The sequence below is a fragment of the Mastomys coucha genome, unplaced genomic scaffold (assembly GCF_008632895.1).
Source record: "Mastomys coucha isolate ucsf_1 unplaced genomic scaffold, UCSF_Mcou_1 pScaffold8, whole genome shotgun sequence".
Taxonomy (NCBI): Eukaryota; Metazoa; Chordata; class Mammalia; order Rodentia; family Muridae; genus Mastomys; species Mastomys coucha.
Window position 1 is genome coordinate 62777290 of NW_022196914.1, and position 24636 is coordinate 62801925.

At 39.5% G+C, this 24636-nt stretch overlaps 1 long non-coding RNA gene across 2 annotated transcripts in view; it reads right to left on the minus strand.

Annotated features, from left to right (window-relative positions):
• Positions 1-24636, minus strand: part of LOC116083247 — a 186291-nt gene that overhangs the window by 13468 nt on the left and 148187 nt on the right. The window contains exon 4 of one of the 2 annotated variants that reach the window (XR_004115644.1): positions 22762-22818. The exons of the other annotated variant lie outside the window; for it this stretch is intronic. This is a non-coding gene — a long non-coding RNA (uncharacterized LOC116083247). The remainder of the gene's footprint in view (positions 1-22761; positions 22819-24636) is intronic. 2 annotated transcript variants of the gene reach the window in all.

Consider the following 24636-nt stretch of genomic DNA (forward strand, 5'->3'; position numbering starts at 1 on the left):
GAAACAGGAAGAAGTAGTCACTGTTGTTAAATATCAGTTTTCTTATAGGTTAAAAAAAAAAAAAAAAAAAAAAAACCTTTGCAGCAATGCCTCTAGAATATTTATCTTCCATTCCACAGAACTCTATATAAAATCTAAACTAACAATTGCTTTTAAGTAAAACAAAAATGTGTTCAACCAAAATAAATCTTTCTAGATTTTCAAAAATAAAACAATTAATGTTCAACTTCTATTAGAAAGCACAGGTTTCATTTTCAAGATTCATGCTGAGATTAATGTTCTAGCAGGAGGTTTCATTTAATTCCCACCCGTACCCCTTTTTCATCTGCAATCTGTATTCATCTAACACATATTTTCACCTTAACTTCTTATGGCATCCTGCATCTTTCTCCTCAGTTCGTTCAGGTTGACTTAAAACACAGCCAGATATTTTATGGGTAAAGCAATTGCATTGGGATATTGTAAAGGAAAATTTCTCATCAAGGAATGTTTAAGGTTTTTTATGGGAACTATTTGCTGATTTCTTCTACAAGACATTATGACGGGAAGAATAATTTCTTCTCTATATAGAATAAATCAATTAAATATACATTGCCAATACACAGAAACTCAATCCTACCATCCAATGGTTTGACTCTCTAGAATTTATACTTATTATAATGTCTTTTAGAAAAGCAAATTCAAGCTGCTTTGAGCTGACAATTAATCCTATATTCAAGTCGATCCATGAATGGGCTGAACCATGGTTGTTGTGAACACTTGATCTTGTAAATGTTCCCCCCAAATGCTGTGTGCATGACAAGGCTGACAGGAAGGAAGGGGGTGGCTGGGGCCAGACAACATTGCACACCAAATGTGGTGACTGAAGAGAACAAGCAATTTTGTCTGAGACTCAGAGCCCCTGGCAGCTCCCAAGGGAGCTTCTGTCATTGGTGGCAAAACAAAGTTTGGGGTTTTATTTTTCATTGTCTTTTTTTTGAAGGGGATGAGTATAACCATTTTTTAACATTGGCTCCTTTGTGTAACAGGCGGTCTGTTAGCACACATTTTCAGATTCCTTTCAGAAGGAAAACTAAATAGAAATGTGGCTGCATGCTAATTACCCAAAAACATGGTGCACCAGATGGCTCTCAAGGTCTGTTTCAGTTTCATAGGTAAATAATGCTTCCTGGCCCTTTTGTCCCCCTATAAACCAGACTCTGAACCCCCCCATATTACTGTTAATGCATAAAGTAAACAGGAAACGGGAAAGGAAACAGAAAACAGGAAACTGGAAAGCCACATTTTCTAAGAGCAGATTATAGGGAGGAAGGTAAACATTTTTCCTCTCTTGCTAAATCCAGAATTATTTTGTCCAGTAAAAGTAAAGAAAATATAATAATGAAGTATGAGTTGGGCCTTTAGCCAAAACATAAACACCAGAGGGTTTATTTTTCCAGAGATGCATGAGGTTTGGGCCTGTGCATCTCTCTGAGAGAGGTGTGTCAATTTTAATTTCAAGGTTCCTTTAGCTAGATTGTGTAATGGGTCTTCTTTTATTACTCTAGGGAGATTTCAAAATTCATTAAGTCAATAAATACAGTCCTGGCCAATTAAAAACAAAAACAAAAACAAAAACAAAAAAACCCAAAAAACAAAACAAAAAACCTCACACTTTTCAAGTTTAGTTCTGCTGGGTTGTACATACATGATTAAATTCAGCGGGACACTTCACTTACAACATGTAACCTTGCTACATGCCACAGTGGAGAACATTACCATCAATAATATGGGTGCAAACTGGAGGGGCATGGCAGTCACCTGAGACTCTGGCCTTGGGTGTCCCATGTCTTGTAGCTCTGTTCTCTTTTTCCTTGCCAAGTAAGTCATTGGATTTGCAATCACTCCTCTAAAGGAGAGATAAGAGAGACTAGAAAAAAACAGAAATGATATGCAAATATTTGGTATTTATGCTTCAAAAATTTCAACTCATTAGAGCATCTGCAGGCTCAGAAGACCGACAAACAACTTGGACAAGCTGGCAAGAGGACAAGGCTTCTCTACCAGAAAGAAGGAGTCCTGGGTTCTGACTAGGCATCTCCAGAAATATCAGACAAGATGGGACCAGACAAAAATGAATCATGGCTTCTCCCTAGGACTAGTGATGATGGATTATCAAGACTAGACCAGAAGATGGGCACTGAAGCCACTCCTTGCGTATCTGAGAACAAATGTACTTCCTATTTATTATTTATTTGTTTGTTTTCTTAAACACTTATAGTACTGGAAAGTAAATGCAAGAGCTCCCACAGACTAGGCAAGTTCTCTTCCACTAAAGCTACCTCCACAGTCCCAAATGTTAGGTTTGTATTATATCTAACAAGTGTTTCATTCACTTGTAACCTTAGGGAAAGGAGAAAGGGAAAGTAGAGGAGAAATATCCTACTTGATAGTGATTGAGTTACCATATCCTCAGAACCAATAGGTTCTCAAAATGTAAGTCAAAATGAGTTTGAGAAAAATTAAAAATCTACTTGCAAACTTAAGCTTGTGCATGGCAAGTCTTAGCCTGTAACACTTGTAAAGTCAATGTGATGTCTGGGGAAGAGAAGGGAGTATTTCATAAATGAATCTAACAACTGAAAATGAACAGACTGAGAATTCTATAGGGGGAAGTCTCCTATTTAAGAATACTGAATGAGCTTCATGAGTTTCCTTTGTGCTGTGAGCTGAACCTATGTGAATGTACCCAGTCTCCTTAAAATTAATGTGGATGCAAGGACTTCTCCAGCTGGCTCACATTTTGGAATATAATGCTCATAGAACTCAGTGCTTCTCTGCTATTCAAAATAATCCAGTATGAGAGTAAAGTAAAAATCACAAAACCTTAACCCTGTGCTCCACAGCATCCTGGGTGTACACAACTTACACAGGGGTGGCCCCACCAAAGCGTCTTGCCCTCTCCCCCTCCATCACTGAACTTCAGATTCTAAACAGAGTTTGGTTGGCACTTTGACTCTTGTTCTTCAGAATATAGACATAAATTTCAAATTCATCGGGACACATTCCCTTCTTCTATTCCCTAGTCTCCATGTGGTCTGCTTAGGGTTGATCATATTATTTCTTAATACAATATAGCATTTTTGAGGAAATTCATGTAAAATGCTATGTAACTAAAAAATGGAGTTCAGACCAGAAGCCCTCTCTTCTTTGGGGGTCTTGTGATAATATGAAATGCAATACATTTTTTGATACTTGTCTTCTCAAGAGAAAGAATTTAGTAGAGAGACAGTTTAAGCAGAAGTCTACTGAGGAACACAAAGTGTAGACGCCAAAGAGGGGTCGGAATGGGCTGCCCAAAGAGGAGGAACAGTCTAGTGGATTCTACATGGTGACTTTTAAAGACATTTTGTTGAATAGTTAAGTGGGAGACATATTTGTAGGGTAACATGACCCTTTCTTCTTCTAAAATAATGGTAGACCTGAGCTCCCATTTAGGTTATTTCTTTCCATGAACTTTTAGGAAAGGCCACATGAAGGGGTGCTCATTCATAATGAGTGAGATTATAGTAAAGCTAGGATGTGTTAAGGATGCAGATCTGTTATTAGTACCCGCTTGTCAGTTGGAAAAGTGTCCCAATGCCTTAGTTTCTGATACAGTGAGAGTTGCCAACGGCTGCTTAGAGGATGTTTAGCTCTAAAGCTGTGTGATAACCATCATGAGGAGACACAACTTGCAAGATTCCACTGCCATTTTCCTTGATAACCTCAAATCAAAAGCCTAGAGCAGGAAGTTTCTCTTTACATTTCACTGTAAAACTGAAACATGGACCATCTTGTTTATCTGAGGCTACAGCCATCAGGTTGTCAACAATAAAGGGAAGCATGTTAAGTTTTTTTATAAAAAGAAAAGAAAATGAGACCACTATTTGACTGTCTACACAATGATGATTTGGGGGAATATTGTTCCTGAAAAGGAGAGGACAGGATGAGCTCACTTTTTGGGTTTGTTTGTTTGTTTCTATTGCGACATCAGCAGTATCTTTTAATTTTGTGTAAATCAGTTTAGTCTGAAGTGTCACTTCTCTACAGAGGAGAATCCATACAAAGTATGGGTCATATTTCCACATGGCCAACAGGTTCCAGAACAAAAGCCAAGACTTGATTTAAACAAAAATGAGACACCTGAGTCAGTCCAAAGTTTTCTGCCTGATTATCCAAAAACTCCAGGTCAGTGTTTCTAAAGTTTGTCCTGTGGTTCTCCACTTAGTAGACCTTGCAATAGCATGCCATACTTCTGCCTTCCTGAAAGATGGTTCACCTGGACCACACAGGCACAATGCTTCCTTAATCCCTCCCTCACACCCCAACAGATACCGAAATGATTCATTCTTCTCTGCTTGATCTTTAATAGTTGGGCTTTCTCCAAGCTCATGTCAGAAACAGATTTTACCCAGGACACTCTCCAGATCATTCCATGGCATCTCCATTTTAACTGTTGAAGTTCCAATGACGACTCTTCAGCTCATGCTTCCAGAGCTGACCAGTCACTGAACGCTGGGTCTCTACATCTAAACAGCTAACATTTGCACTCTGCTTTCTGGGTACTATATTGAGGTCCATCTATGGATGGCCTTTATTTTATATTTTATAGTCTGGTGTACAAATAGTAGCACAAATTCTTACATACAGCATCTGCAGATAAGCAGAGAAACATTTGGCCCTCTTCTGCTTCTCCCTCCCTTCCTACCTCATTCCACCACATCACCAAGTGCCTGTTCTTACCTCCCTGCTGTCTGCACCTCATTTTCATAACAGCTCAGTGGAATGCATTCATGCAGTTGGTGTCTCTCTCCAGGGACATGGGAATTCCTACACAAGGGTTCTGAAAACTCTGTCTAGAGTGTCGTAGACAGAGTAAAGATGGCTATTCCAAGATGCTTTGATTGGTTTTATATCGAACCTCCCCTTTACCTTTCTTTTGCTACATATATGCATATCCCTTGGAGGTACCCACAAGTTCAATGATCCAAAACTAAGCTTCCAAATCATGGTCTTATTTTTGGTTTTGTTTTTTGGTTTGTTGTTGTTGCTTTCTTTTTTGTTTTGGGGGTTTTGTTTGCTTTTGTTTTACTGCAGATTTTTTTGTTTGTTTGTTTTTTGTTTTGTTCTGTCTGTTTGGCTTTTTGATTGGCTGGTTGGTTTTGTTGCTTTGCTTCAGAATTACCTGAATTTTGTGGAGATATTATATATTCTCAAAATTTTTTATGTGTTTGAGTGCTTTTGCTGCATGGATGTATATATGTGTCCCACATGCCCATGGAACCCATGCAGTTATGGATAACCTTTTTTTTATATTAGATATTTTATTTACATTTCAAATGTTCTCCCCATTTCTAGTTTTTCCCTCCAAAATACTCCCTATTCCCTCTTCCCTCCCCCTCCCTGCTCACCAACCCACCCTCTCCCACTTCCTGGCCCTGGCATTCCCTTACACTGGGGCATATAGAGCATTAACAGGACCAAGGGCCTCTCCTCCCATTGCTGACCAACTAGGCCATCTGCTACATATGTATCTGGAGCCATGAGTCCCACCTTGTGTACTCTTTGGTTGGTGGTTTAGACCCTGGGAGCTCTGGAGGTATTGGGTAGTTCATATTGTTGTTCCTCCTATAGGCCTGCAAACCCCTTCAGCTACTTGGGTCTTTTCTCTACCTCCTTCATTGGAGACCTGTTGCTGTCCGGTGGATGGCTATGAGCATCCACTTTTTCAGGCACTGGCAGAGTCTCTCAGGAGACAGCCATATCAGGCTTCTGTCAGCAAGCACTTGTTGGCATCCACAATAGTGTCTGGGTTTGGTGATTGTATATGGGATGGATCCCTGGGTGGGGAAGTCTCTTAAACCACTTTGTGGGTGCTGGGAATCCTCTACCAGAGCAGCCAGGGTTCTTAACTGTTGAGCCATTTGACTAGCCATGGTTGTTAAGATGTTTTTAAATTATCTGAATGCCCCACATATTTATGCAATACATTCTGGTTATGTCCACTACCATTACCTCCTGCTAGAGCCCTACCCACCTCCTTAACTCCATACCCTCTTTGTACTTTTTAATTTCTTATTAAAACCCCTGAGTCCAATTACAAAGTACAATTGCTGCTCCAAAGTACAACTAACTATCCATTTTTTCCTTGATAAAACATGGGATCACTCTTCACATCACTTCATCTTATGTGATTCATAGCTAGCCAAAATTTTGCCTATGTGATCTTAGATCTCCACCATCACTGTCTCGGGATTTCTGCTTGACAGTTGTCACCCAGTTGTCTTGATTGACAGTTTGATGGAATTTAGGATCACCACAGAAGCCAATGTCTAGGTCTGTCTGTGGGGAAATTTCTAGAGGAACTGACCAAGCTGAGAAGACCTCCCCTAAATATGAGCATCACTATTCCATGAGCTCATTCCTAGACTGAATAAAAAGTGGCCCAGGTGCCAGCACTCATCTCTAATTGCTCTCTGACCAAGGATGCAAAATGACATGACATCTCATGTTCCTACTACCATGCATTTCCAGCCATCCATTCGGTCCTGTTCTTTCTAACCATGAGCCAAAAGTTAACCATGTGCTGGCCAGTTTTATGTCAGCTCGAGACAAGCTAAAGTCATCTGAGAAGAATGAACCGCAATTAAGAAAATGCCTCCATAATATCAAGCTGTAGGTAAGCCTGTAGCACCTTTTCTTAAGCAACTAAGATGAAGGGGGGAGAGTCCAGCCAATTGTAGGTGGGACCATCCCTGGGCTGGTGGTCCTGGGTTCCATAAGAAAGCAGGCAGAACTAGCCATGATGAGCCAGCCAATAAGCAGCACCCTTCCATGGCCACTGTATCAACTCCTGCCTTTGGGTTCCTGCCCTGCTTGAGCTCCTACCCTGACTTCCTTCAAGGATGAACAGTGATGTGGACATGGAAGCCAAATAAACTCTTTCCTCCCCTAGTGGCTTTGGTCACAGTGTTTCTTCAAAACACTGGAAACCCTGTCTAAGAAAGTCTGGCTCTTTCCTTTTGTTCCTTTTTTCAGGAAAGTTATCACAGCAGTGACAAGAGTTGTCCACTGAACAGCTTGAGCACACTAAATTCACCTTCCTGGGGTGCTCACGGCAGACCACAGCACTATGGTTTTAAAGTTTCCGTTTTCCATTCCTAAAAATAACTGAAATACTGTTCATAGGGCCTACACGGCTCTCTGTCTCATTCCTGGGCCACCACTCTGTACTATGGTCACAGCCGCTTTCTCTCTGAGTCTCCGTGACTCATCACTCCTTTCTGTCACTGAGACTTCTACACTGTCCCCACTTTTTGGAACTCCTTTATTTTCCGTCTTATTCTACACAACTCTGTTCACAATTCACGAGCTCTCTAGCTCACGGCTGATAGCTTGTGCTGAGGTCATATTTTTAATCCCACCTCTTCCTGTGCTCTTCAGGGCTCAGGTTACTTTGCATATTTTACATTTCCGTGAACCACTTTCATTGTAATGTATATTTTTTCCTCTTACCACACAAAAATCCCCAGGAAGACATAAACAGCGTCCCTCTCAATGAGTCCTATGCCTAGGACACAGCAGATCATAAACACTTATGAAATGAAACTCAGTATGACTTTTAGTACGTAACCTACTTAGTTAACTCTCAAGTTATCATTCCTGGAAAATAGGGATGTTAGTTAGCACTAGCTTAGGGTCATATTACATTTTTTCAGGCGAGTAAGGATTCATGTCTGGCTGGCTTCTGTGGGAGTCTTCAGAGACACTTTAAATAGTTCCAGGAGCTCAGGCTGTTTTCCAGTGGCGCTTCCTCAGGGGACAGCAATGTGACACTTAATCCCCTGGCCTTCTCCCACCCCTTCTCTCTAGCCCAAGAGTCCTCAGAGGGAGTCTAAGCATTACAGAGCAAGATTACTGGAAAATGTTTTGGTTGTTTTTCAAAACTATTTCTCCGTATATTTCCAAACAGCACTACTTTAATTGATTTGCGTTTGCAGGATTGAATTCTAATTTCAGGACAACTCCCCAAACAATTCGCCACAGAACAGACCATTAGAATTACGGTAGGTATAATTAAAGTGCCATTGCATTCTAATAACGTCTCTCCCTCCCTTGCTCCCACCCACAATTGGTTTTCTGTACCAACAAAGAAACAGCTGTAGAATCAGCAGGCTTCCATCTGCGAGCGTCCGTCTGTGGTTTCCTTTACATGTGTGCCAAGCAGATCTGGAAAACTAAAACATACCCTATGCTTGATTTTACTCTCTTCTACTATTCTGTGTGTACCCAAACAATATCTGAGAAATCTTTAAGATGCCCTCTCAAATTACTCTTCCAAAGTAGTACATTCAAGAAGTCCAAGTGTTAGTACTGATACTGTCTGACTGTTCTGATTGGTACCACTGTCAAGCTGACTCAGACAGATGCAGAGGCCCACAGCCAAACCATGTATAGAGTTTAGGGACTCTTATAGAAGAATAGGAAGAAGGATTGCAGGCCCCAAATTGGATAGGAATTCTATAGGAAGACCACCAGCGTCAACTAACCTGGACCCTTGGGGCTCTCAGAGTCTAAACTACCAACCAAACAATATATATGGGCTAGATCTAGGCCTCTCCTCATATATGTAGCAGATGTACATGCTAGTCTTCATGTGGGTTCTGAACAACTGGAACAGGCGCTATCCCAAAAGCTGTTGCCTATATGTGGGATTTGCTTTTCTAGCTGGGCTGTGCTGTCTAGCCTCAGTGGGAAAGGTAGCACCTAGCCTTGCAGAGACTTGAAGTGCCAGTGTTGGGGGAATAGCCAGGGGAGCACCCAATTGCTCAGAGAAGAAAGGAAGGGGAGATGGGGGAAAGATTATGGGAGAGAATGACCAGAAGGGGAGCAGTGACCAGGATGTAAAGTGAATAAGTAAAAAATAAAATTCAAATATATATATACATATATATGCACATACACACACATATAGAAAAGGAAAATGAACAAAACATTAAAAATTAAATAAAAGCCACTAAGATGTGTGTGTGTATATATATATGTATATGTATACATACATATACATATATATATGTATACACACACACATATATATTTTTTCACACACACAAATACATATATCTATACATATATATTTAAAAAAAAGAATTCAATTGTGTATATTTCCAAGAGTGGTATAGCTGGGTCTTCAGATGAAAGAATGGAAACAGGCAACCTCAGGAGATAGGAGGTTGGGGATGACCCTCCAGAATGCACCAGAGACATGGGAGGTGAATGACTCTCAGGACTCAAAGGGAGGGATCTTAGATAAAATGCCCGACAGTAGGGAGAGGGAACTTATAGAACCCACCTCCAGCAGGAAGACAGAGCATCAAATGAGGGGGAGGGAGGCCACCCTACAGTCACATCTCTGACCCATAATTGTTCCTGTCTGAAAGCATTGCAGAGATGGAAATGGAGATGAGCCTGAGGAAAAGAAGGTCCAGTAACAGGCCCAAAGTGGGATTCAGCTCAAGGGGCAGCCCCAAGGCCTGACACTATTACTGAGGCTATGGAGTGCTCACAAAAAGGGACCTAGCATGACCATACTCCAGAAGATCCCACAAGCAGCTGAAAGAGTCAGATGTAGGTATTTGCACCCAACCAAAGGACAGAAGCAGCTGATCCCTGTGGTTGAATTAGGGAAGGCTGAAAGAAGCTGAGGAGAAGGGCAATCCTGTAGGAGGACCAGCAGTCTCAATCTGGACCGCAGAGATCTCTCAAGCACTGGACCACCAAACAGGCAGCATATACCAGCTGATATGAGGCCCCAAACACACACACAAAGTAGAGGACGGCTGGGTCTGTGTTCATTCAGAGATGATGCACCTAACCCTTAAGAGACTGGAGGCCCCAGGGAATTTATGTGGGGTAGGGAGTGGGAACATCCACGTGGAGACAGAGGGGTGGGCAGGAGGTATGGAATGTGGAACAGTTGGAGGGTGGATGGAGGGGGAATAAAGTATGGAGTGTAAAAAAAAAACTAATTAATTAAAAAAATAATTCAAAAGCAGCTGAGTAGGAGGTGCAGGCCAGGAGATGGTTGCCATCACATTGTCTGGGAGCGGATTGTCAATGTCTGGGTAACAGAAATGTTATGACCATACTTCCGGCAACAGAGGAGAAAACACTCAGAGAAAAGGTGACAAAGAGGGAAAGTATCTTAGAACAGGAGTTACCCAACTTCATTCCTGAGACCCCTTCATCCTCCACCATCAAATGTCCAGAACGTGTTCATAAAGCAGGTTCACTTCTGGTCATATTAACAAATGTAAAAGCCTGTGGGATGGGGAATATCCCAAAATCATAGTGTTCTGCGCCCCATCATTCTGGCGCTGCCTGTTACCGGTTCTAGATGTGTGGTTTTAGCAGCTGTTTGCTGAGGCAGATTCTACCATGCCCTGAAGCATAACTCACCTGCTAGTCTCCTTCTCATCTTTCATAACTCAGTTCAAGCACTGCTTCTTTATGAAGCCTTCCCTGACGTCACCAGGGAGGATCAGGTGCTTCAACAGCCCATCATTCCTCCTCTTATTGTTAAAGGTCCATAAAGAATGCATCTCTAATCCTAAGATGTAACTGTTATTTGCAAGCCTAAATGCTTGACTGTGTCTTTACTCTTTCATTATATTAGGCTGATATGCAAATCAATACTTCTAAAACATGAATAGATGAGTGGGTGATGAACATGAACTTGTTTCTTTGTGTTTATTAACTTCTTGATAGTTCAGTGGCATACAGCAACCGCATAAATCTTATGTAACGTGGTAGGACATCCATTGGCCAGAGTGCTCTTTATAACCTACCCATGGTAGACTTACCAATGGCAATACATTAGAGGGATAGAAATCAAGCATAAATATATGTGCATATGTGTGTGTGTATGTGTGTGTGTGTGTGTGTGTGTGTGTGTGTGTGTGTGTGTGTGTGTATATATATATATATATATATATATATATATATATATATATATATGTACCACTTTAGCTCTAGAAAGCCAGCTTAAGTTATATGGATGTGCAAACTTCCGCTACTTTGCCTAATATTAATTCTCCCAAATGAGGCCTGTACTGCTAAGGGTATTGAGCAGTGCCCGTGGCAGTGTGTTATACAATGCCCAACATGCGCTAAGTGTCAACTGGTACTTATCTACCATTTTAAGGACATCACAAAGCTGACATTGCAGCTTGATTTTTCCACTGCTCTCCCTCTATCTTTATTCTTGCAAAGCTGTTAACCATAAAGAAATCATCAGAAGGCAGGAAATGAGAGAGAAATTGTGAAAGAAAAGTGGCCTAAAACCAGAAAATTCATCTTTGAAGAGCACTAATATATTTGATCTCTATCAGATCCACATGAAGCCCGTCTAGAAGAGTCCTCATTACTCACGATATGTCACTTCTTTGAAAACTAATGGTCTGACATATCTCCAAGCCGAAAAGGCTTATCACCCTAATAAGGAATGTCTGGGGCAGCCTGCCACAGGAGCAGCTTGGAAGATGGGTCTTCTAGCAGCTTCCAACATTAGCACACATCATTCATACACATGCATTTACTGATAGGGTATTTTTACATCCCCATGAGGAAGAAAATGCTTAAAGACCTTCACTAAGTACTTAAGTTTCTTACTTTCATAAGTCTAGTTTTCTAGCTGAAATTAGTAGGCAAAAGAATATCACAAAGTAGTCATGTTTACATATGCTTTTCTATTAGTGATCCAATTGGTCCTTAATTTCTGCCTTGCCATAAAAGTTATATGTGTATCAATCAAAGATCAATTTTGTATCTCAGGAAAAGCAAAAACAAATACAATCTTAAGATCATCAGGCTCTCCACTTAGATATAACTCAAATGTATGGGGGCTTGACTAGTGTATTTTTTTCTATTGCAATGATAAGATGTCATGATCAGAAGCAATTTATAGAAGGCAGAGCCTTGAGTTCAAGAGGGAGAGTCCATGATGTCTGAGAGAGGCTCGGCAGCATGGGCCCAGAAGAGAAAGCTGAGAGATTACATCTTCAACTACAAGCATGTTACAGAGAGAAAACTGGAAGTGCATTGAGGCTGTGAACTCTCAAAGACCCCTTGTAAGGATTTACTTCCTCTGGCAAGGCCAAAAATACCATATCCCTCACAATGTCACCAACTGAGAATCAAGTGCTTAAGTACAAAAGCCTATGGAGGACATTCTCATTTAAATCACTATATTCAACATGTCCAGAGCCTTCTTAATTAGCTGCTCTCCAGCACAGCCACACTGTTGTTCACACACACACACACACACACACACACACACACACACACACGCACATACACACACACACTGTATCTATATATCTGCATGAAAGAGAAAACACTGTAACCCTGTTCTGAGGATGGTAGCACCTTTTTTTAATCCCAGCACTTGGGAGGCAGAGGCAGGCAGCTCTCTGAGTTCAAGAGGGTCCTGGTCTACAGAGCGAGTTCCAGGGCACCCAGGGCTACACAGAAAAACTCTATCAAAAAATAAAAAAAAATTAAAAAAAGAGGAATGGGGAGAGGTGGGGAGAGAATACATTTAAAAGCCTTTGTTAAACATTTTAGTTTCCTAAGTACAGTTTTCTAGTTTAAATTAATATAAAAAAAAAGACTACCAAAAGTGGATATATTTGTGTGTGATTTTTTCCATCAGCACCATATAAAAGTCTTCATCATGTATAACAGGACCACTTATTTGATACCCAAGTAGACACAGCTAATAAGTATATATATATATATATATATATATATATACATATATATACACGCACATATATATATACTTGTTTATAAGTATATATATACACACATATATATATACTTGTTCATAAGTATATATATACATACATATATATGTATATATATATACACATATATATATGTTTTAGGAAATGCTGGCTTCTCTGATGTAAGTTGTTTGTGGCTTTTAAAAATAAATCGCAATGCCCTCTTTTAAGGAACTTACATTCTATCAGGCATGATAGGTTAATGAAATAGAATTGTTACATCAGTAACAAATATTAGTATACAACTAATGACCTGGTATTTGCAAAGGTCCTGAAGAAGCAGCATATCAAGGCTTCCCAGAGAAGGAGAGCCACATAGCTGATTGTGTAGCATGAGCAGGAGACTCTACTCACTGCAAGACAAATTGCTATCAAACAGAAGGACTATATGCCCAATGGCAATATAGCCAACAGTGAAACTCCCCCAGTGAGCTACAGAATGGATGGCTGTGATACCCACTAGGGTAATTAGGGATCCACAGAGGAGAGATTAACTAGGGGACAGCGTGATATCATGCACAACCATATGGACTTAAGAAATTACACTTCTTCATGAATGCTGTTGAAAGCCATTAAGGAAGAAATCAGAAGGTGACATAAACAGATTCATGTCTTGGTAAATGACTCCATGTTACTCATAGAGAAAGTACTGATGCCATAATCAGACACTATCAGACTTTGGCATCCAGAGGAAATGTCCCCTGCATGTGCTCAGGCAACAGCCACACATACGGAGAGCTCAAAACACCCTCCCACTTGCTTTACAGGTAAGAAGCGGACAGACTGGGTTCAAGAGGATGAGCTATAGGGCTGAAACTAAGTAGTTCTTTGTCCTAGGAGTAACTGTAACACATTCTATATTGCACAGGGCTAGACACTTACCTATATTTTAACTACAGTTTTCCCCACAGAATTGTGCTACATAACCTCAAGATTATTTTAATGATTACTATTTTCATAGTTACCTCTTTTCTGTCCTTTTTTTGAATTGTACATGCTTACTCTTTCTGCCTTCCTTTTTTAACTTAAGCTAGCCAGTGGCTTATTGTGCTAGGCTTTCCATCGCTGTGTCAAAAATACTTGAGATAATTCATACCTGGAGAAAAAGGGTTGTTCTGTTCAATAGTTTCAACAGCTTCAGTCTATGGTCAATGGGCTTTTAGGTCATATACTGAGCAACCTAACCTCCTTCCATTAGATGTCGCCTCCTGAGGATCCACCACCTCCCAATAATATCACAGGCTGGGAAACAAACTGGCATGCATCCGCTAACCTACTGTTCTTCCATGAGACACCCTCTGTCTCCAAAGGATTCATTGCTCCCAGGAGCATGGCAGCCTGAAGAACAAGCTCCCAGCATGTGAGCTCTGGATGGCACTTATACAAACCATTGCACGTACAATTTCATCTTTTTTCATTTCAAAAACACAAATTTTGATGTTGCAATGTTTGTATGTTTCTCACTCAATTTAAATTCTTTTTAGCCTTTTCTTCTACGTGCTCTGGATTTTTTACTTTTATTTCCTTAAATTGAGTTTTTAATGATTTATCTCCAGGGTTTGTTGTTGGCTTTGGTTTTCGCTTTTTTGTTTTTGTTTTTGTTTTTGTTTGTTTGTGCTATGAATGTAAGATTAAATTCCACAGATTTCCAAGTGCTAGAATGCTGGTCAGATCACATCAGTGAGTTTCAAAGTTGTTGAATTCTGGTAAGGAAATTCCATAGTTGATAAGGGAGTGGCACACAGCCTGTCTGACAGCACAGAAGACAGACAGGCACCATTGCTCACCAGCCTGAGAATCCTCGGCCCACCCCTCCCCCTTTATTATTGTTGGAGATTGTTTGGCTGGAACTTTGTCCTATTATCTTCTTGTACGCTCTAACACACCCTGTGCTATCATACAACCATGCTGCAGACACACTCTCACCTTTTATTGGCCGTTTTCTGTTTCTTCCCCCACTATGAACACTGCTAACACGGGTTAGCCTCTCCTTTTGCTCTCTCTGGATCATCTTCAAGTAGTTCAGTCTTTTCATCTAGATTTCAGTGTCTTATTCCTTCATTCCCAGTAATTATATAATGTGCTATTCTGTACATATTAAGATGATCTATTTCTATGCCATATTTCGTATAAAAATATCAAGTTCTTACAAGGTAGGTTTCTCTTTCTTTCTTTCTTTCTTTCTTTTTTTTTTTTTTTTTTTTTTTTTTTTTTTTTTTTTTTTAGGTTTTTTGAGACAGGGTTTCTCTGTGTAGCCATGGCTGTCCTGGAACTCACTGTGTAGACAAGGCTGGCCTTGAACTAAGAAATCCACCTGCCTCTGCCTCCCAAGTGCTGGGATTAAAGGCGTGCGCCACCACTGCCCGGCTTCGAGGTAGGTTTTTCCCTTGTCTTTAATTCTAAGCACAATTTCTTAAAATATTGTATACTTTTAAAAAACTACTTTGGTTTGTGTGTGTGTGTGTGTGTGTGTGTGTGTGTGTGTGTGTGTACCTGTGTAGGCATGCCACAGTGCATGTGGAGAAGTCAGAAGACAACTTGAAGGAGTCAATTTTCTTCTTCCAATATACAGGGAATTCCAGGGATCAACTCAAGTTGTCAGGCTCAGCTCAGCAGCAAGGACCTTCACCCACTGAGCTATCCTACCCACCTTTGGGGCTTTCTATCCTCACTTCACCCATTGAGCTATCCTACCCACCTTTGGGGCTTTCTATCCTCAAAGCCCTATTATACACATGCCAGGCATTTCCTCCCCATCTTATTCTTAAAAACTGTCCTTTCTTCACACACTTTTTGCCTATTTATTCCCAAGCATTATTTCTTGTGTTTAGGTACTCTTGCATTTGCTCAAGTAGAAAAGGTCAGTTCTGAAATGGCCTTTTTATTCTTAATCCTTTCTTGACTTTTGTTTTGCCTACATTGTCTTTCATTTATGCTCTTCTTTCAGATCACCAATCTTAATATTTATTTTAATTCATTTTTAGATGCTGATGTTTTATTCAGATATGTGTTTTATGTATTTTTGGTCTCAATTCTCTTATAAACACTTTGATATGTTCCTTATTCTCTTCCTCTCCCTCCCTTCCTCCCTTCCTCTTCCTCCCTCCCTTTCCCTCCCTCCCTCCCTCCCTTCCTCCCTCCCTCTCTCTCTTTCTCTCCCATTGTGTCCCCTGCCCTCACCTCTCCTTTTCTCCTCCCCTCCCTCTCCCCTCTTTCCTTCCCCTCCCATGCCCCCTCTCCCCTCCCTCCTCTCCCCTTCCCCCCCTTTCTATCACTCTTCCTGTCCCTGCAGACTCTTAGCCTCCCCAACCCTGCCGGCTGGAGGAGAGACTTCAGCAGCTCCTCCTTTACTGTTACTTGTCTTAGACATTGAATAAAGTGCTAACAGCTGCATCCTTTCAGACAGCTTCCTCTTGGTTCCACTCTCCCATACTCCCCTTCCACCCTTACTTAAGCCTCACTTACCATTCCCTGGTCTCCCTGGGCTGCATGGTATTTTGCCCTGTTTGGCACTGTAGACATTTAAGAAGCTACTCTAGCCCTTTAGAGTTCATTGTATATACTCTGTGTGTGCATTTTCAAAGTGACTTAATGCAAATATCTTCCAATTTCAGCCGCTTTTCCCCAGTGTCACAGTAGAACTTTCGATCAAGTACTGACATTCAGTTCTGAGAACTTTCATTTTGCCCCTCTTTGCTTGTCTACTCCCAGATTTGCAATGCCACGATTCCCTCCTTACCAACTCCAATTTGTGAACTTGGGGATACTTTGCCGTTTAATTTTAGTGCAGACATTGTCCTTTTATTTTTAATTTATAGTCACTCCTGAGATACTGATTGGCACTTATAAAGAGATTTAGAACTATTAAATAATGTTACCTATGTTGTCCCTCAAATTGTCTTCTAATTTCGTAAGTGGCCTTTAACACTTTTATCCAGGATGACACCTTATACTTACTTACACATGTGAAGGTTTTACACTATTTCATCCTCAGAAGTTACTTTTACTTTTCCCTGACTGAAATTATAATCCTTTTAATCTTCAAAATTGTTATATTATAGTAGATATGGTAACAGATGCACATAATTCCAACACACAGGAGGACTGAACCTTCAAGGCCAGCCCTGGTTATACACAGGAAGACCTGTCTCTGAAGAAGAAAGTCATGTTACCAGCAGCAGACAGCTAATAATAGAGTTAACCGTCTTCTCAACTTTCTCTCTAACCTTATGCGTTAGCAGGTAGGCACTGTCTGCTGCTGCCATGCTGTGAACATGCTTTTTATATCACTATTTACAAATTAGGTCATCCTACCTTTTTAATCCCTAGGACCCTAGAAAGAAGACTTAAACTATCTTTAAGAGAAAGGATGAAAGGTAAAGCAAAATAATGGAGAAAAATATCTCAAGATCATAACAGATTATAGATGACTGGCAGAATAAAACACTTCAGAGATTAAAAATATAAAGGAGCATAAATGAAATTATGAAAAATGATATACTCAAAATTCACATTACATAAGAAAAATAGTTTCAAGCTAGTACCAGGACACTAATTAAAAGAAATGTAAAATATTGAGGCATGAACAAACCCTTGACTCATGAAGAAGCAGAGACAATGATAACATTCTGAAACATATGCACCCTACATACTAGTGAAGATATTTATAAAGGTGGAGCTTCATTTCTGAGTGATCAAGGGGAATCCAGCCCTGATAAATAAGCAAAGAGTTAGAGGAAAGTGGAAGAGGGAAACAGTGACACCTCCATGAAGCCAGGATTCCCAGGGCACAAAGTTGAAGGCATAGGAACCATTTGAAAATTGGTGCCATTCAGCTGGTGTAGATCTTGTTTTCAAACAGCCACCAAGGTCAATGATGTTATTGTCAGAAGAAGGAATCGCCAACATTGTGAGCTTAGCCTCATTTTCCTGGTCTCTTTGTTTCCCCAAATACAGTTCATGTAACTCTCAACTTTTTTTTCTTAACTTTTATTGCATTATGATGAGAAAAGTTACATGATTTCAATTTATCTGAATTTGTTAACATTTAAAAACATTTTAAGTAAATAGAATTAAATCACAATCTTGTTTCCCTTTTGTACCCCAACTCCTCCCAGAGACCCCCTCTTCAATACCTACAATACCTTTTTTTGTCATATTCCTTAAAATTTGTAAAATATTATAACAATAAAAATGAGTATTGTAAAAGTTGTTTGATATAAAACAACAATCAAATTAACAGTGTTATGTATATGCTTGTCTACAGCAATACTGAAAATACATACGTTTTTCTCAATATAAATTTTAAATAACTCCAAACATATTAACTGTATATTTCAAAATAACACATCACTACTAGTATTTTCTTAAATGAACATAAATATATAAAGTCTTTTTGTTTGTTTGTTTGTTTTGTATTTAGTAGAGTTTAAAATCTTGGCTCTTACTTTGGTACAAGCCCAAAATAAGAACAATTTTTAGACATTGGGTTTCATTGTAATAAGGCTGTACTTCAATGACCCTCACATCACCAAAGGATTTTACCTCCATCGTTGCTAAGCTGAAAGTTGACAGTTCTGCTGCACCAAGGCACGATTTTTGGATTCAGACTTCATGCTATGGTCAAAACTATTTGACTTGAACTCTCAACTTTTAGGTACACAAAATAATATCAGTTTACTGCTAAGAAATTTCTACTTGGAGTTCTGAGAGCATAGTATACCATCTTCCCTTGTCTTTCACCCAGGGTCTAAATTCTAAAGGGCCATTTGGGTCTGTGAGCAAAGGAGAGGGGAGACACACTTGATATTCTCAAAGCCTTTTATCTCAGCGTGTATGTACGAATGAGCCCTTGGCTTGATTCTTGCAATGCTACGGATGAGCTTTTTTGCTTTCCGCTTGCCTTTTCAGACTGTGGCACCTCTGCTGCTTGCAAGAATCTCTACTGCGGAGTAAGGGATCCAGTGGAGGCATTGGTGTGGATGTGACCATCTAAGAACTATTGAAATGTGTGCATAACGAATCTCCAGCTTTCTTCTGGTATTCCAGAGTCACCTGGAAGCCTGTGAAAGGTTCCTCTTTCCAACCTGTTTCCTCTGTGTCCTTTCTAGGAATTTCCCCTTTCCTTGTATCATGCACCAATTTTCCTCAAATGTTAAATCTCTGGAAAACTTTGAGTGGAAACCAAAAATTAATTTAGGGAATAGTGAACTCAAACAAATTTGAAGGATAGCCCAGCAAAGGGGGAGTCGTTGGGAGGTACCTGACAAACCTTGAAAAAGGGTCTTGGAGATACGTTGGCTGGGACACAGTTCCTCTCCCGACCGCCACCGCCACCACACTTTACTTGGCCTCAAAATCAAATTCAAATTCTCTATTTTTACTCTTAATGCTTTGAAAAAAATAGTACTTCTCTTTTGTCTTCCTTTTGACTTAAAATGCCAGCAAGATCAGATTGTCGCAATGCTTAATTATGACTGTCTCCAGATAAATAATGATGGCCTTTGCTGTTTCTGAGCCTCTGTGTGAGAACTTAGGAGGGGAGGGGGTGGCTCTCCAAATGTGTTTAATTTAAAAAGAAAGGATAAGCTTATACTTTTGATGAAAATGTGGTTTTCGTTACCTCCCTTTGATACTAAATAATCTCAAATTTTAGAACTTTCTTTTTATCTTGAATTGAGACCACATTAGAATGATGGTGAGGGAGTGGGCGGGGATGCTTTTCTTTCAGTAACAAGTCTGCAGATGTGAAATCAAAGCTATGTCTATCAGATAACTTCTAAGAATGTCACATTGTTAAGCTGTGCTTCTAATATCTCCCCCACATCTTAAAAACAGAAAACAATTAGGTGTTACTCACTGACAATCAATTAAGAGGCTTTTGTAATCAATCTCCTGGGAAAAACTGGCCAAAAAGACACAGGGCACCATTTGCTGTTGTTTGGAAAGTCACAGAAGTTCTAATCAGAATTTGAATGCCTAACCTTTAAAACTATCAACCCATACAGTATCCCTAACATATCTTTTTCAAATGAACAATCCCAGAGTCTATGCCATATAAACCTGTCTGATGATTAATTTAAATATCCTAAAATAATTATTTTTCTATTATTGTTGTCCTTGTTCAGCTCATGCTTAGGAGATCATGTTGGTGAGAATTTTGAGGTATAGCTTCTAACGTTGCTAGGAGACACAGTCTTGCAGAAAACTCCCTGGTCTTCTGGCTCTTACAATCTTTCTGCTCCCTGTTCCACAATATCCCCTAAGCCTTAGGAATTGGAGTTATTCTGTAGACATGGCCACTGGGACTGACCTCCATGAGTCTTTATTTTGATTGATTGTTGCTTTCTGCCCTGCTTCCTATCAATTGTAAAGAGAAGTTTCATTGATGAGGAATGAGAGCTACACTTACCTGTGGATATAAGTAAATATACAAATATTTAGGATTGTTCTGGTTTAGTGAAGTGGCAGTTGTAGATGCCCCTCCAAGATTTATAACTTTGGTAAGCCCCAGGTAGTTGAACATTTCCAGTACGGGGCATGGTTTGCCTCTTATTGAACAAGTCTTAAGTCCAATTATAGATGTGTGGGTTACTAACAAGATATCCATGACACTTCTCTATCCTTAAGATTATTGTGTTATGCTGGTCAGGAAAAAACCAGGAGTTCTCAGTCTTGTATGAAGAATTATAGGCAACTAAGGAATGTCGATAACTTGGGAAATATTTTTTTCCAAGGAAGAGCCAATAGTTGGTTATGCAGTACCAAATAATCACCCTGGAATTGTACATACAAGTAACATTGTACAGGGTGAGCAAAGTATACTTATACATTTAGAAATATATGTGATATACATATAAGTATATAACAATTAATGAAAGAGGGCATGACTTTGAAGGAGAATAAAGAGGGAAACGGGTGGGTTTGGAAGGAGGATAGAAAAATGGAAGAAGGAAATGATGTCATTATGATCTCAAGAGTTAAAAGAAATATTTTTACAATAAAAATAATTGCTATTAAGATATTTAACTGGCTTTATCCATCTTCCTTCAAAGAGAACTCTATGTAAGCCACACACCATAATAGGAAGACCATAACTATCATATTCTAATATATGTTTCAAAAAAGAAAAGGAGATAGAAGATATTTAAAGTGTCTGTCCATCTACTTCTATAAATCATCCTCAATAACCCAATTATGCTTTGTGTACAAAATTCCTCGTTACTTCTTTAGCACAAAACTTATGTACTATGTAAAAATTTGTCATTATACATTCTCCTTGGCAATAGGACAAAGGGAAAGTCTATAATGATTATATAGGATATAATTAAGCTAACTAAACAAGAGAAAAAAAGACTGAATCATGAACACAGGGGGGAAAAGAATGTAAAAGAAAGGTAAATAATCAAGCTTCCTAATAACTACACTGTGTTGTTGTTGTTGTTGTGGTTGTGGTTGTGGTTGTTGTTGTTGCTGTTGTTAGGTTTGGGTTTTTTTAAGCCACTTCTTTCCAAAAGAACATTAAAATCTATCTTAACCAGGAATAACCAATTATGTAATTCAATATTCTTAGCATAGTATATTAACCATGGCCATGAGAAAGAACAGGCAGATGGAGAGGCCCATGGGAAAGCTGATGTAAATGAAAACCTCTGAGACCAGAAGGATCCCTGAACACAAGGGGAATGTTCCAGGATCTTCCTTGAAACAGTCTCCTCTTTGTGCTATTAGTAATTTTCATAAAACAACACAAATGTGCAATGATGAGTTGGGCTCATCAGGAGTTTTAGCTTCCAAAACAAGGTCAAGCTCTGATGTTAGTAATTTAACATGTTTGCTCATTTTTTCAAGAAAAAAGATAGCTCTTCTCTCAGAGGCCAGAGTTTACCAACAATATTCATTTGTAGATTCCTAGCTCAATCTCCTTCCCAGTAGCAGAGGTCTCAGCCACCTTCCCGTGGGTCTTACCCACCACCACCATGGGATTCATTTGGCAATGAGCATGATGTTGAAAATGTATGCACTGCTGACAGCCATGCTGTGATCTTCTACACAGAGGTGGGAGCACAAAACTTAGTGGATTGTTTTTGAACAAACTATTTTTTTCTCCTACACAGCTTTTGCTCAATAGTCTTTACCTTTCTTTCTAACTGTTGTCTTCTTCATCTTCACCACTGTCATACTTTCTCCCACCACACGAGAATTAATATAAATGATAGGAGACACTCTTCCCTACATTTCTCCCTAGACCTTGGAGGATAATGAAGGGCATATCTACATCTATCTATATCTATATCTATATCTATATCTATATCTATCATAATGAAAATATTCTTGAAAACAAGAGGTTATGGTCTTAGCATGAGAATAGACAAGTTATCAAAATAAATCATAGATTAAACTTCAACATAATATATTGTAGAGGGGATATATCAAGCAGTGGGATACAGGTACTCAGCACCCTTCATGCCCTCTGCTTCTCTGCTGATGGGTTGCTTATGAAGCCTTCCCTTTCCCAGAACACTGAAGTTGACCACTGTACCACATCAGTGATGGGAATTGCTTTAGTCTTGTTTTTTGTAGCATTTCCCTGTGTCTGCACACTGACCACTTTCTACAATTTATCCAGATTTGCAGTTAGCCAGAAACTCTCTGATCACACTTCATACCAGCTTTCCCAAAGTCACCTGGATTGTATTTGGTGATGTTGATCTTGTGGTGACACATGCATTGTCACAGTGCTTACCTAAACCTGTGCACAAACACATACTCATACACATGTACACACATACAAGCATGCATGCACATACATGATCACATTGCTTGCCTAGGCACACTTGCATACACATACATACACACACATGTGCACTCATATACACATTGTCATGGTGCTTACCTAGAGGCTGTGGTTCATGTGGCCCCAGCTCCTTGAAGGCAGAGTTTCTGGTTCTTCCTTGATGTGGATGGTATGGTGATGGTGGTGGATGAAAGGAAAGCTGATTTAGTTCTTAAACTGACCTTGAATAACTGATTATCTCTTGAAGAAAATATTAAATTGACCCTTTAAATTCCACCAAATGTAAAAATGAGCTCCACATGGATTAAAGATTTATGAACCAAAAATTAAAAAAATAATAAAAAAGAAAACCTTTTAAAATGCCTTGCACACAATCCTATAAGCAAGCGAGACTGTCTTAACAAAATCAGAACCCAGACATTCAAAAGAAAGTGTAGGTGCATTTAAATACCCAAAAATTTAAAATGTGTTTGGAAGGGGTATCACACTAAGGAAAATCTTTACAATCCGCTTGACAGAGAAAGCATTAATAAGTTTATGACATACAGAACTATTATAAATGAGCAACAATAAGGACAAGAACTGCATAGACACTGTAAGAGTAAACACAGCTGGCAGAAAGTCACCTATCAGAAAGTGTTCAATCCAGTTGAAGCAACAATAACATAATATATGTCCCTTAGACTGTCAAATAAGAATCACAACAGATACTTTTGGCAGAAAAACAAGACAATTTTGAATACATTCCTCCTGTAAGTGGAACTGTGAGTCTTGGTTGAAAAACAATCTGGCAACATCTAGGAAAGTGAAGATATACTATAGTCTACGCAATTTCACTTTCATACATTTATTTCATAGAAATAATACCAATCTGTAAAAAAGATGTATTTACAAAGTGTTTAAAATCATTCTAGTGGGAAAAATAGTATTAATCAAGGGAGAAATAGTTTAAGTATATGTCATTATGGCTACACCAAAAAGAATGTGCTGGATGATGTAAACTAATGAATTAAACCGTTTATGGTTTAGCATGGAAACCAAGACTCAGAGAACTCATGTGATGGAGCCCTTTTAAATAAAGAAGAAAAAATCAATAGTGTGTAGATGATTGTGCGTTTGTAAAAATAATGGCTTTATTGACATGATTCATCTCTTCAAAGCACACTATCCATCATGTTATTTATTTTAACAATTTTTAATACTTTCATGGGAAACTACCCAAGGAATCCTGGGGCACTGAAAAGCTGCCTCTCCATGAGCAAGAGGGAGGAGACTCTCCCTCTGAACACAGGTGGTTATGGACACCATGCAAAGGCACACTCCATGAAAGAAGTTGAAGAGCCAGGCAAGTGTACTGTATTTCCGACGGAGCCTCTCACTGGAAGGGAACACTCCCATTTTCTGAGTACAAGTACAAAGATATGGCTAAGAATTTGATTCTCAGCTCCTAAGTGACTTCTACCTTCTGACATCCCTTTCTTTTATCTATAATTTGTCCCTAGATTGACACTTATTTACTAGCTTGAACAGATCACTGTCGCACATGGCACAATTCCAGGAGCACCCATCCCTTCTCCTAGGGCTACAAAGAGGGCAGCTGTTGCCTCCTGAGATTGAAATCATCTGGATACATTAGCAACTATTAAACTAATAATGATTTCTGTCTCCTTGACTAAATATTCTGCCATCCGTTATTATAGAGGTCTGACTATGAAAATTAAAGCCACATAACAGGAGGCGTCTGGCATCCCACTCAGGAAGAAAGAAACCAGGCTTTCAAAATCAGCCTTGATGTAAGAACAAGCCTTATCCAGTCCTTCTGTCTTACTTACGTAGTTCATGGAGTGCAATCCTGAAGGGGCCATGGAGATGAATTCTGTGGCAAAGTCTGTACCCCCAGAAACCCTTGTGTAAGGCTTACTATAATAAAGAAAAAGAATATAATAAAGAAGAACACCATTCCTTAATCTCTTT